Genomic DNA, 9,822 nt, shown 5'->3' with positions numbered 1-9,822 from the left:
AGCCACGAGGACCTGATGTGGGCCACCCTTGGCCAAGTGTCCTTCAGATCCACACTTAAAGCAAGTGAGTGGGAGCTTCCTCTCTTCTCCCTTGCCTATCTGTGGCTCTTGTCTGTGACACTGTCTACTGAATTGGCCCAGCTTTCCACAGTGGAAGCAATTCTGACCTCCTTTATTACCTTTGGGTGGCATGTTTATCAGTAAGATTTCCTTTTCCTGACACAGGCCCTAAACTGGCAGCAATAGCTGCCCCAATAATTTTGGCCATTCTCTGGTCTTTTCTGTTTCCTCTAGATCTGAGTTGTTAAAAGAGAGAAAAATTTAAACAAATATATAACAAATAATTTTGAACATTATAATCTTTTAAGCTTAAGGCTAGAAATACTAACAATATGATTGTTTCCAATCCAGAGATACCTGTTCCAATGCAGTGCCTATTTTCCATAAATGGTTTTGGTGAGAAGAATATTGTAAATGTGGATACAGTTCCACTATTCCTCCTCCATGACACGATATAGTTTTATTAGCATGAGCAATTATAAATCCATTGCCATCCTTACTCTAACTTAATTTTTTTTACATTTAAATTTATTATTAATTTCAGTAAAAATTTACAGAGGCTTTGGATTTCCATTTATTCATTGTTGCACATTTCTCCCCTCCCAAGCCTCTCCCCCAGAACACTACCCTCTTGGAAAGGTAAAAGAAAAATTCTTTCATTGTTACAAACACTCCCCCAGATCCACTCCATCATGTAGCCATTGCTCTAGACTCTTATCATGACGGAAATACCTAATCATATATCTCTTTTAAACAGTTTTCTCCCTCCTCTGTTTCAGTGCAGTATACATTATTGAACCCATCTTAGTCAGCCTATCCCGAACCCCAAGATCAGTCCTCTTTTACAATAGTGGCGCCATGCAATATTTGTCCTTTTGTGACTGGGATATTTCACTCAGCATAATGTTCCCCAGAGTCAACCATTTTGAATAATATTGCATAAGTTCCTTGTTTTTCAATGCAGCATAGTATTCCATTGTGTGAATATACCACAGCCTCTCTATCCATTCATTTGTTGATGGGCACTTAGGTGGTTTCCAGCTCCTTGCTGTTGTGAACAAAGCCACAATAAACATGGGTGTGTGTATATCTGATTGGATGTCAGTTATGGTCTCTTCGGGGTATATTCCCAGTAGTGGAATTGCTGGGTTAAATGGTATCTCCATTTGCAACTTTTTGAGAAAGTGCCATACCGCCTTCCACAGTGGTTGCACTATTTTACACTCCCACCAACAGTGAATAAGGGTTCCAGTTTCTCCACAACCTTGCCAGCATTTATTGCTTGCTGTTCTGTTAAATTTTGCTATTTTGACTGGGGTGCGATGATATCTCATAATTGTTTTATGTTGTTCCCTTCTTGAAGTGGCTTCTCATCTCTATCAAGGGGCCCAGGACATCCCTGTTGCCTGAGTGAAGGGGTCCTGTGTGGTCAGGCCAGATAGCAATTTGTTCCCCAAAGTACCCGAATGACCAAGGAAGGAGCCTATTGTTCCCTTCTGGACATGGCTTTTCACCTCCGTTGAGGGGCCCAGGACCTTGCTGTTGCATGAGTTAAGGGGTCTCACTTGCTTAGGCCAGACATCAGTTTGTTTCCTAAAGTACTTGCTTGCTCACGGTAGGTGGGTCCCACAGAGGTTTGGCTGGCGGCTTCTGGCTGGGACTCAGCTGGCGGTTTCCTCTGGGGCCCACAGCTCGCTGCCCCTGTTACTCCCAAACTAATTATTTTATTAAAAGTTTTGAGTCAAATTCCTACTGATCGTGTCATGCCGTGTTAGTCTCTGTGCACCACATAGGTCTCTCTGGTGGCCCATTTGTATGTCTGATTCTTTTTGTTAGGTTGTACCATCATTGCATAGCTGTTATGACTCCTACTTGGTCATGGTGAATTATTTTTTTATGTGCTATTGGATTCTATTCACCAGGATTTAATTGAGGATGTTTGCATCTATATTCATGAACCATACTGGCCTATAGTTTTCTATCTTGGTGTTCTCTTTGCCGTTCAGGTGTTTTTCTTTGGTCTGTGTCACTATAAGTAAGTTATGAGTTTCTAAGAATTTGTAAATTACCTCTAGGTTTTCATATTTGTTTGAATATAATTTCTCAAAATTCATTATTAACCTTATTCTTTTAGTTGCTTCTGTTGTGACATTGCCCCTTTAACCTGTTATTTGAATTATTTTTGTCTTTTCTTTCTTTTCCTTTATTAGGTTTGCTGGTGGTTTGTTGATTTTATTTACCTTTCCAAAGAATCAAAGCCTTGCCTTGCTGATGGTTTCAATTGTTTTTCTCTTATTTGAACCACGTTCCTCTGGGATTACAGTGCAGCCTTTTGCCACTAGTGGTTTTTTTTCTTTTCTATTTCATTTCTTTCTGCCCTAATTTTTATAATTTTTCTTTTTAGAGAATGTTAGATTTCCTTAATGTTCATTTTCAGCTTACTAGAAATGTTCGGTTAAACTATCAATTCTCTTTTTTTCTTCCCTTTTGATGTGTTTGGTTATTGTTATATATTGACCTCTAATTAATTGTTTTTGCTGTTTCCCAGAGGTTGTATTTTAATTGTCATTTGTTTCAAGAAACTTTTATTTCATATTTAATTTCTTCCTTTACCCACTCATGTAGAAGCATGATGTTGTTCAGTTTCCAAATGTATGGGGTTTATTACTCCTTTATCCTTTTGGTTTTTTTATTTCTAATTTTGTAGCATTGTGATCTGAGAAGATGCTTTGCATTATTTCTGTTTTTTAATTTATTGATGCTTGCTTTGTGACTAAAATGTGACCTAGAGAATGTTCCATGTATATTAGAGAAGAAAATATATGGGATTTTGGGGGAGTGCATTAGTATATGTCTATGACATTGACTTGGTTTATTGTTTAGTTTAATCCTTCAGTATCTTTGTTGAATTTCTTTCTGATAGTTCTGTCTTTTCATGAGTGTGGTGTATTGAAGTCTCCTACTACTATTGTGATCTGTTTCTCTTTTCAGTTCTGTTAACATTTGCTTTCTATATTTTACAGCTCTATCATTTAGTGCATAGATATTATGGTTATGTCCTCTTGTTCTGTTCCTTTAAGCATTATATAGTGACCTTCCTTGTTCCTTGTGATGTTTTTTACACTGACATCTGTTTTATCAGAGATTAATACTGCTACTCCTTTTTTCTGGTTGCCATTTCCTTGATATATTTTTTCCATCCTTTTATTTTTAGCTTTTGTCTTTTCAGGTGTGTTTCTTATAGACAGCATATTGCCAAATTTTGAGTTTTTATCCAGTCTGTTACTCTTTTTCTCTTCACTGGTGCATCTAAACCATTCACATTCATTGTAATGACTAAGAGGCATGGTTTTATTGCTTTCACTTTGTTGAGTTCTTTTTGGTGTTTTTGCTGATTACTTTGGTCCATCCTGTTTTCTGTGGCATCTGTACAAAAAGGGCTTTCTTCAGTATTTCCTGCAGTGCTGGGTTTGTTTTTACAAGCTTCCTTAGGTTCTGCTTTTCTGAAAATGTCTTGATCTCTCTGTCATATTTGGTGGACAGTTTTGTTGGGTACTGTATTCTTGGTTGACAGCTATATTCTTTGAGTTTTGGGTATACTTCATTCCACTGTCTTCTTGCTCACGTGGTTTCTACTGAGAAATTGCCACTTAATCTTATTTGCTCTCTCTTACAGGCTCGTCTTTGTTTCTCCCTAGCTACTTTCAGAATTTTCTCTTTTTTTTTTCCATGACAAATTTCACTATGACATGTCTTGGTGTTTTTCTTTTAGAGACTATTCTATATGGAATTCGCTCATCTTCTTGTATATATTCCCTCATTCTTCATTATGCCTGGGGACAATTTCTTCTAGTAACTATCCCACAACTTTCTGAGTGTCTTTACTTCTTCCTGTTCTGGGATTCTAATTATGCACATGTTATTCCACTTAACAGTGTCACACATTGTTCTTAGGCTTTCTTCTCTTCTTCTTTGATTCTGCTTTTTATTCTATCAGATCAGAGTTGCAAACTCTATCTTCTATTTTGCTGGTTCTGTGTTCCATCTTTTCAACTCTGCTCATATGTCCCTCTAACATGTTGACCACATCTGAAACATTGTTCCTTGTATTTTGGATTGCAGCTTGTTTTTCCAGAGCCTCTGATTCCATGTTTGTTTTAGCTGCGTTGTCTTGGATTAATATTTTAAGTTTCTCTTGCTTGCAGAATCCTATCATTGAAAATATTCAGTCACTGTTCTTTTCAGTTTTATGTTAGAAAGTTCCATCATATTTCCTTGCTTCAGGAAATCCATTGATTCTGTGTTATGATCACTTTTTTGAGGTTACATCATCTTTTAGTTTTTGTAGGGTGTGAAGTAATCTGCTTCTGTATCATTGCTGTGTAGGGTTTTTCATGCTTGAGGCTTTAGTAGGCCTTTGGTCTGATAATCTTGGCTCAGAAGGAGGGAAGGGCAGCTCAGCCTGCCTGAATTTCTCTCTGATCCTTTGACTCAAAAGGAAGACTTCTTTCTATTGGAGAGAGAAGACCTATGAAGTAGCAGCCTTTTAGGCATGGCAGCTGCCCCAGGCAGGCAGCGTCCAAAGGGTCGACAGCTCAAATACTGGAGGGGCCGGGGCAATGAGGTGGTGTTCAGGAAGAAAACTGCTTTAATTGTAATACTAGTGTTCATAATGCAGGACAGCACTGGATGGTGGTCTCCAGATGGAAGCATGGTCCGGGCCACACTAAGAAATTTTTAAGAAAGTTACGTAGCTAACCTAGCTAATTGACTGGAAGAGATCCACATCTGTGAATATTGGTGTGTGGCAGCATCCACTCAAGGGCATCCACGCTGTGTGTCCAGTTTGGGTGTGTTTTTTTTTAAAAGCTGCATCAGTGCAGCCATGAACCACAGGAACTATGTTTCATAGACCAGTGAATCTTACCCATGTTTTCTTCCAAGAGTTTCATGGTTTCACTATTTACATTTTGATCTTTGGATTTATTCCTAAAAGGTCCTTTCTTAAGTCCCTGTGGAAAAAGGTATCGAGGGAAATAGCCTTTGAGAGGAGAGCATGGTTTCTGTACTGCAGCTGCTGCTCTACCAAGTTCTCCCATTTCCTGCGAGTGTCCAAGAGGACAGGGGAACAGACTTATAACTGACCTTCCACGGGCATCCAGGGATGTAAGTGGCATGGGAAGAGATTGTTCATCTTTTTGCAAAGGAGCCACTGTTGGATTCACACCACCAGAGACATGCATCCTTTGGGCTAGCATAACTCCTTCCTGACTAGGCGACTGTTAATTGAGGGAAAGAAGCTAAAATGGTAATCCTTTGAGAGTGCAGAACAGTAAAGGTGAAAGAGAAAAGGGTATGTGATAATATAAAAACTCTTACTGTTTTTAGATTTGGTCAGATTGACTGACTCATAATAACCCTACAAAATGGATCAGAACTCTGTCCTATACCGTCTCATCCTCACCGTCTCCAACACACTTGAGTCCTTTGCTATAGCCACTGTGTCAGTCCATCTCGTTGAGAGTCCTCTCTTACATTGACCTTCTACCTTTCCAAGCATGATACTGTTTTCCAAGGACTAGCTCCTCCTAACAATATGCCTAAAGTATGTGAGATGGAGTTTCACCATCCTTGCCTCCAAGGAGCATCCTCCTTTCACTTTCTCCAGGAAAGACCTGTTTGTTCTCTTGTCAATCTATGGGATAATCAGCAGTCTTCTCCATCACCACAACACCGAGACACCAATTCATCTCCTGTCATCCTTAGTTATTGTACAACTTTGCAAACTAGTGGTGTTGAAAAGGCTATGTAACCATCATAGTATGATGGGCAGGCCAGCCATCCTTACCCACTGTAAAATTCCCCAGACAAGGCACTTAGCTTTCTGAGTCCTGTCTGCCTGTTCAGGCTCTGCACAGTTCCCAGGCAGCTCTCCTGAAGAGTAATAAACCCACTTTAAAGCAAAGTTAAATCTAATTGAAGGTTGCAAATTGGGGCGGGGCGGGGGGGGGTAGGTATTTATTGCTGTATTAGACTTATTAACTTAAAAAAGCCAGGAGCTTTTCTGTTAAAGATACAAAATGAAACCTGAAGCTTAATGTATTTCCCAGATTATGTTCTTATACAGTTTTCCTTCAAGAGTAAATCTCAAATTCAAAAGGACGGAAAGGAATGCTCTCCCATAAATAGAAATGGGTGGCATTCTTGAAACCACTTTACAGCTTCCAACTGTGCATTTTAATTTCTGAGTAGACAAAAAAGCACTCAGAGTTTTCTGGAGTGGTATTTCTTTCATGTAACAAGCACACAGTGTATGCCAGACATGGGGCAGGGCAGGGAGTCTAAAGGTGGCAAAGCTTCTGTCACTCACTGTGCACACAGTATATGAACATGGAAGACATGAAACAAGTGAAGATGCAGACATGATGTCGATAACAGGGTGCACTTTAAACATGGCAGAATTCAGCCTGGAAGGATCTGCTTGCAGGATGATAGGAACCCATCGATAGGATTCAAGAACACGAATGTGCCATGGGCCCAGGTTCAGGAAACACTTACTCCTGGGCCAGCCAGTGATGTGCTGGGGATACTGACAGCACTCTTGGTCTTCCTCTGCCCACAGTGGCTTAGCCACCCTGTTAAAGGCTAATGGCTACTGAGGCATACTTGAGACTTTCTGGTATAAGTAGAAGATTGAAATATAAATTGAACTCTATACTGTATACTTGTTAACAGATGGAAATATTTTGTCAAGCCATGTGCTGTCCAACTCACCCCGTCTCTTGACAGTTTCGTGTGTGTTGATCCCACCTGTGCACCTTGTGTTTGTAATGGCTATGCAGTGTTTTTATTGGAAAGAAATTGCCAAGGCTTTCTTCCAGAGTATTTCTGGGAAGACACAAACCTCCAACCTTTCACTTTGACTCTGCACCACCCTGAGACTCCTGGAGTACATTGTAGTTATTTTTAAATGAAAGTGTATGACTTTTACTGAATGAGTAAACCCAATAGGAGCAAGTGGAAGAAAGGAAACACATGAAACAGTATGTCCTCTGTACAGACAAGGACCTTATGTCATGGAAGTTCCCACAAGTGGATGCACAGAAGGATGGGCTTTGGAAGCCCATGGCACAGCGCTGCTCTGCCTTGGGTTTGCTGAGTCAACAGCAGGAGAGAAGCATTTCCCTGTGAGACTGCAAGTGCTTTATTTATTTTTTATTATTATTATTAATTTTAATGAAAGTTTACAGAGACTTTAGATTTCCATTCATTCATTGTTGCACTTTTCTCCCTGCCCACCTCTCCACCCCGCCCCAGCTCACTTTTCTTATTCAAAAGCAAAAGAAAAATTCTTTCATTGTTATACAATCCCTTCCCCCAAGTCCACTCCACTAGCCTTCATTCTGGATTCCTGTCATGACAATAATACCTAATCATATATCCCTTTTAAACAGTTCTCTCCCTCATCTGTTTCAATGCAGTATACATAATTTATCCATGGTGATGACTGCCAGACTCAAGCCTGGTGCTGGCAGTGCTGTGGAAGAAGAGATTTAAACTCATGAGCAACAAGGTGTCCCTGCCCTTGACTTTGGCTGAGGGTATGTTCTGCTGATGGCATGTAGTGGTTACTAAGCTGGCAGTTCAGGCTCCATTACTGTGTCTTGTATCTAATGCAGGGCCTGCTCAGGCTCATGTGATTGTTTCTCAGGCACTTACGTTAAGAGACTGCTTTCTAGGTTCTAACTCTTGAATACTCAAGTCCCCACAGAGAACTGCTGATATTTAATTTAAAGATGTTTTCTACCAGACAAGAAAGACTTAAACTGTTTGACAAAGATCTATATTTTTAGTCTTTTTAAAAAAAACAAAACAACAAACCTTGAGTTCAAAGTAATGTTTTATTAAAAGTTAAAACAACTTTGTTTAAGAAAAGCTTGAAAACCGCTTAGGAGAATGAAGTGTATACAGTAAATAAGCAGGCCATGAAAATTGTGTGTAATAATAAGCAGACCATTGGGAGCATTTGTTTTATAAGAATACCTGTTTCTCTGAAGTCTATGGAAAGCATTAAAATTGAAGTTAAAAACAAACTTGAGCTAATAGCCCTAAAAGAGCATTGAGAATTGTCAAGTTTCAACAGAAATACCATGCTGACACACAGACTCTGGGGCCCATCCCCGAGTAGCCTCCAGTAACCCCAGTGCAGAGGCTGTTGTGCACTCACCCCATTCCTCACAGGGCTCCAGGCCTCCCACCTCCAGGCAGGCACTATACACCATCACTTCTGACGCTAATACACATTTTTGTGTGTTAGTGCACCCAGATTTTATGTCCAAATTTTTGTCAAATTGGCAACTAGAGGTGATGGCTACTTCCCCTCAAGAATGGAGGCTAGGTGTAGTCTGCTCAGGCTGACTTGGAGGCTACCAACTTGGACTGCTCACCCCTCCAAGGGAGCTAGGTGTGGTCTTCTCAAGCTGACCTGGAAGGAGAGTACCATACTGGACTGCCCACCCTCCGCATATTGGGAACAGGGTGTGGTCAGTTCAAGCTGACCTGGTGAGGATACCATTCTGGACTGCTCCCCCTTCCAAGAGAGCTAGGTGTGGTCAGTTCAAGCTGACCTGGGGGGAGTACCATCCTGGGCTGCTCTCCCTCTCCCTTGTGGAAGTTGGGTGTTTGTCTGCTCAGGCTGACTCAGGGGTGGGAGTAGGGGAGTACCATCCCAGGATTCCAGCCTCCTGAGGCTTTCAGGGCTGAACTTTTGAGTTCTTGGTTGTTTTGTTTTGTTAAATCATTTTTTAATTTAAAAACATAGGTTTGTGCTTCTGTATAAAGTGTATATCCAGCATAAAATACAGACACGTTTTAAAAGGCAAAACAATAATTAAGAACTTAGAATCTTTGATTCAATGCTCTAATCTTTTCAAAGAGAAAAAAGAAATAGTGTAAAATTCAGAGTTTTGGAGTGGTTGGCTTGTGTCTTTTTTAAATTTTTTTATTAAATTTTATTAATTTTTATGAACATTACAGATATTTTGGGTTTCCATTCATTCATTGTTGCCAATTTTTTTATTATTTTTTGTGCATGTGCCATCAAATCAGGTCTAACTGGTACAGAAGGAGATTGTCCCTCCTTCTCCAGCAGAGCAGCTGGTGGATTCGAACCAGGCACATCTAGGATTGCAGTGCAGCTTCTTGCCACTAGGCCACCAGAGCTCCCTTGGCGTGTGTCTCTTAATTTCACTTTTTGACTGGCTACCTGTATGCCGACGATGAAGCTGAACTATTTATGCTGCCACCACTTGATGCTACAGGAATCACAGCTGTAGCTTCCTGGGACTGCATAAAGCTGCATACTCCATTAAGATTGGTAACAACAGCCTGCTGAGAAAAATAAGACCTGTTCTTGACTGGCTGAGCCTTATTCAGGACCCTGTTTCCCTGTCACAGTTGACTGGAAGTTGTGAGTTGCTGAGGCAACTATGGAGTAAACGGAGAGCTAGCCGCCACAGAGTGTTAAAAATGAGTGAGCCACTGGAAAGCTAGAGTAGATTTAATGGCCTATAACTCCATGTATTTTTTTATTAATTATTTATTTTTCATTTCAATGAACATCTACAGAGATTTTGGAATTCTGTTTATTCCTTGTTGCACCCTTCTCCCCGCCCCCTCTCCGTCCCCCCGGTTTACTCCTCTCCTTGAAAAGCAAAAGAAAAACTCCCTCATTGGTACACAGTCACCCCCGCACATCCCCCA

The 9,822-nt window shown here is 40.4% G+C and overlaps 1 protein-coding gene and 1 pseudogene across 1 annotated transcript in view; one reads left to right on the top strand and one right to left on the bottom strand.

The window, feature by feature from the left end:
* LOC102848488 (chromosome unknown open reading frame, human C9orf3) overlaps window positions 1-9,822 on the top strand; it is a 704,390-nt gene that overhangs the window by 676,917 nt on the left and 17,651 nt on the right. The gene's annotated exons all lie outside the window — the stretch shown is intronic.
* The window catches only part of LOC102844427, an 8,936-nt pseudogene continuing 8,605 nt past the window's right edge, over window positions 9,492-9,822 (bottom strand).

The sequence above is a fragment of the Elephantulus edwardii genome, unplaced genomic scaffold (genome assembly GCF_000299155.1).
Source record: "Elephantulus edwardii isolate Elephantulus edwardi_28Jun2011 unplaced genomic scaffold, EleEdw1.0 scaffold00238, whole genome shotgun sequence".
NCBI classification, from domain to species: Eukaryota; Metazoa; Chordata; class Mammalia; order Macroscelidea; family Macroscelididae; genus Elephantulus; species Elephantulus edwardii.
Note: the sequence above shows the minus strand (reverse complement) of the source record. Positions and strands in the feature narration are given on the sequence as shown.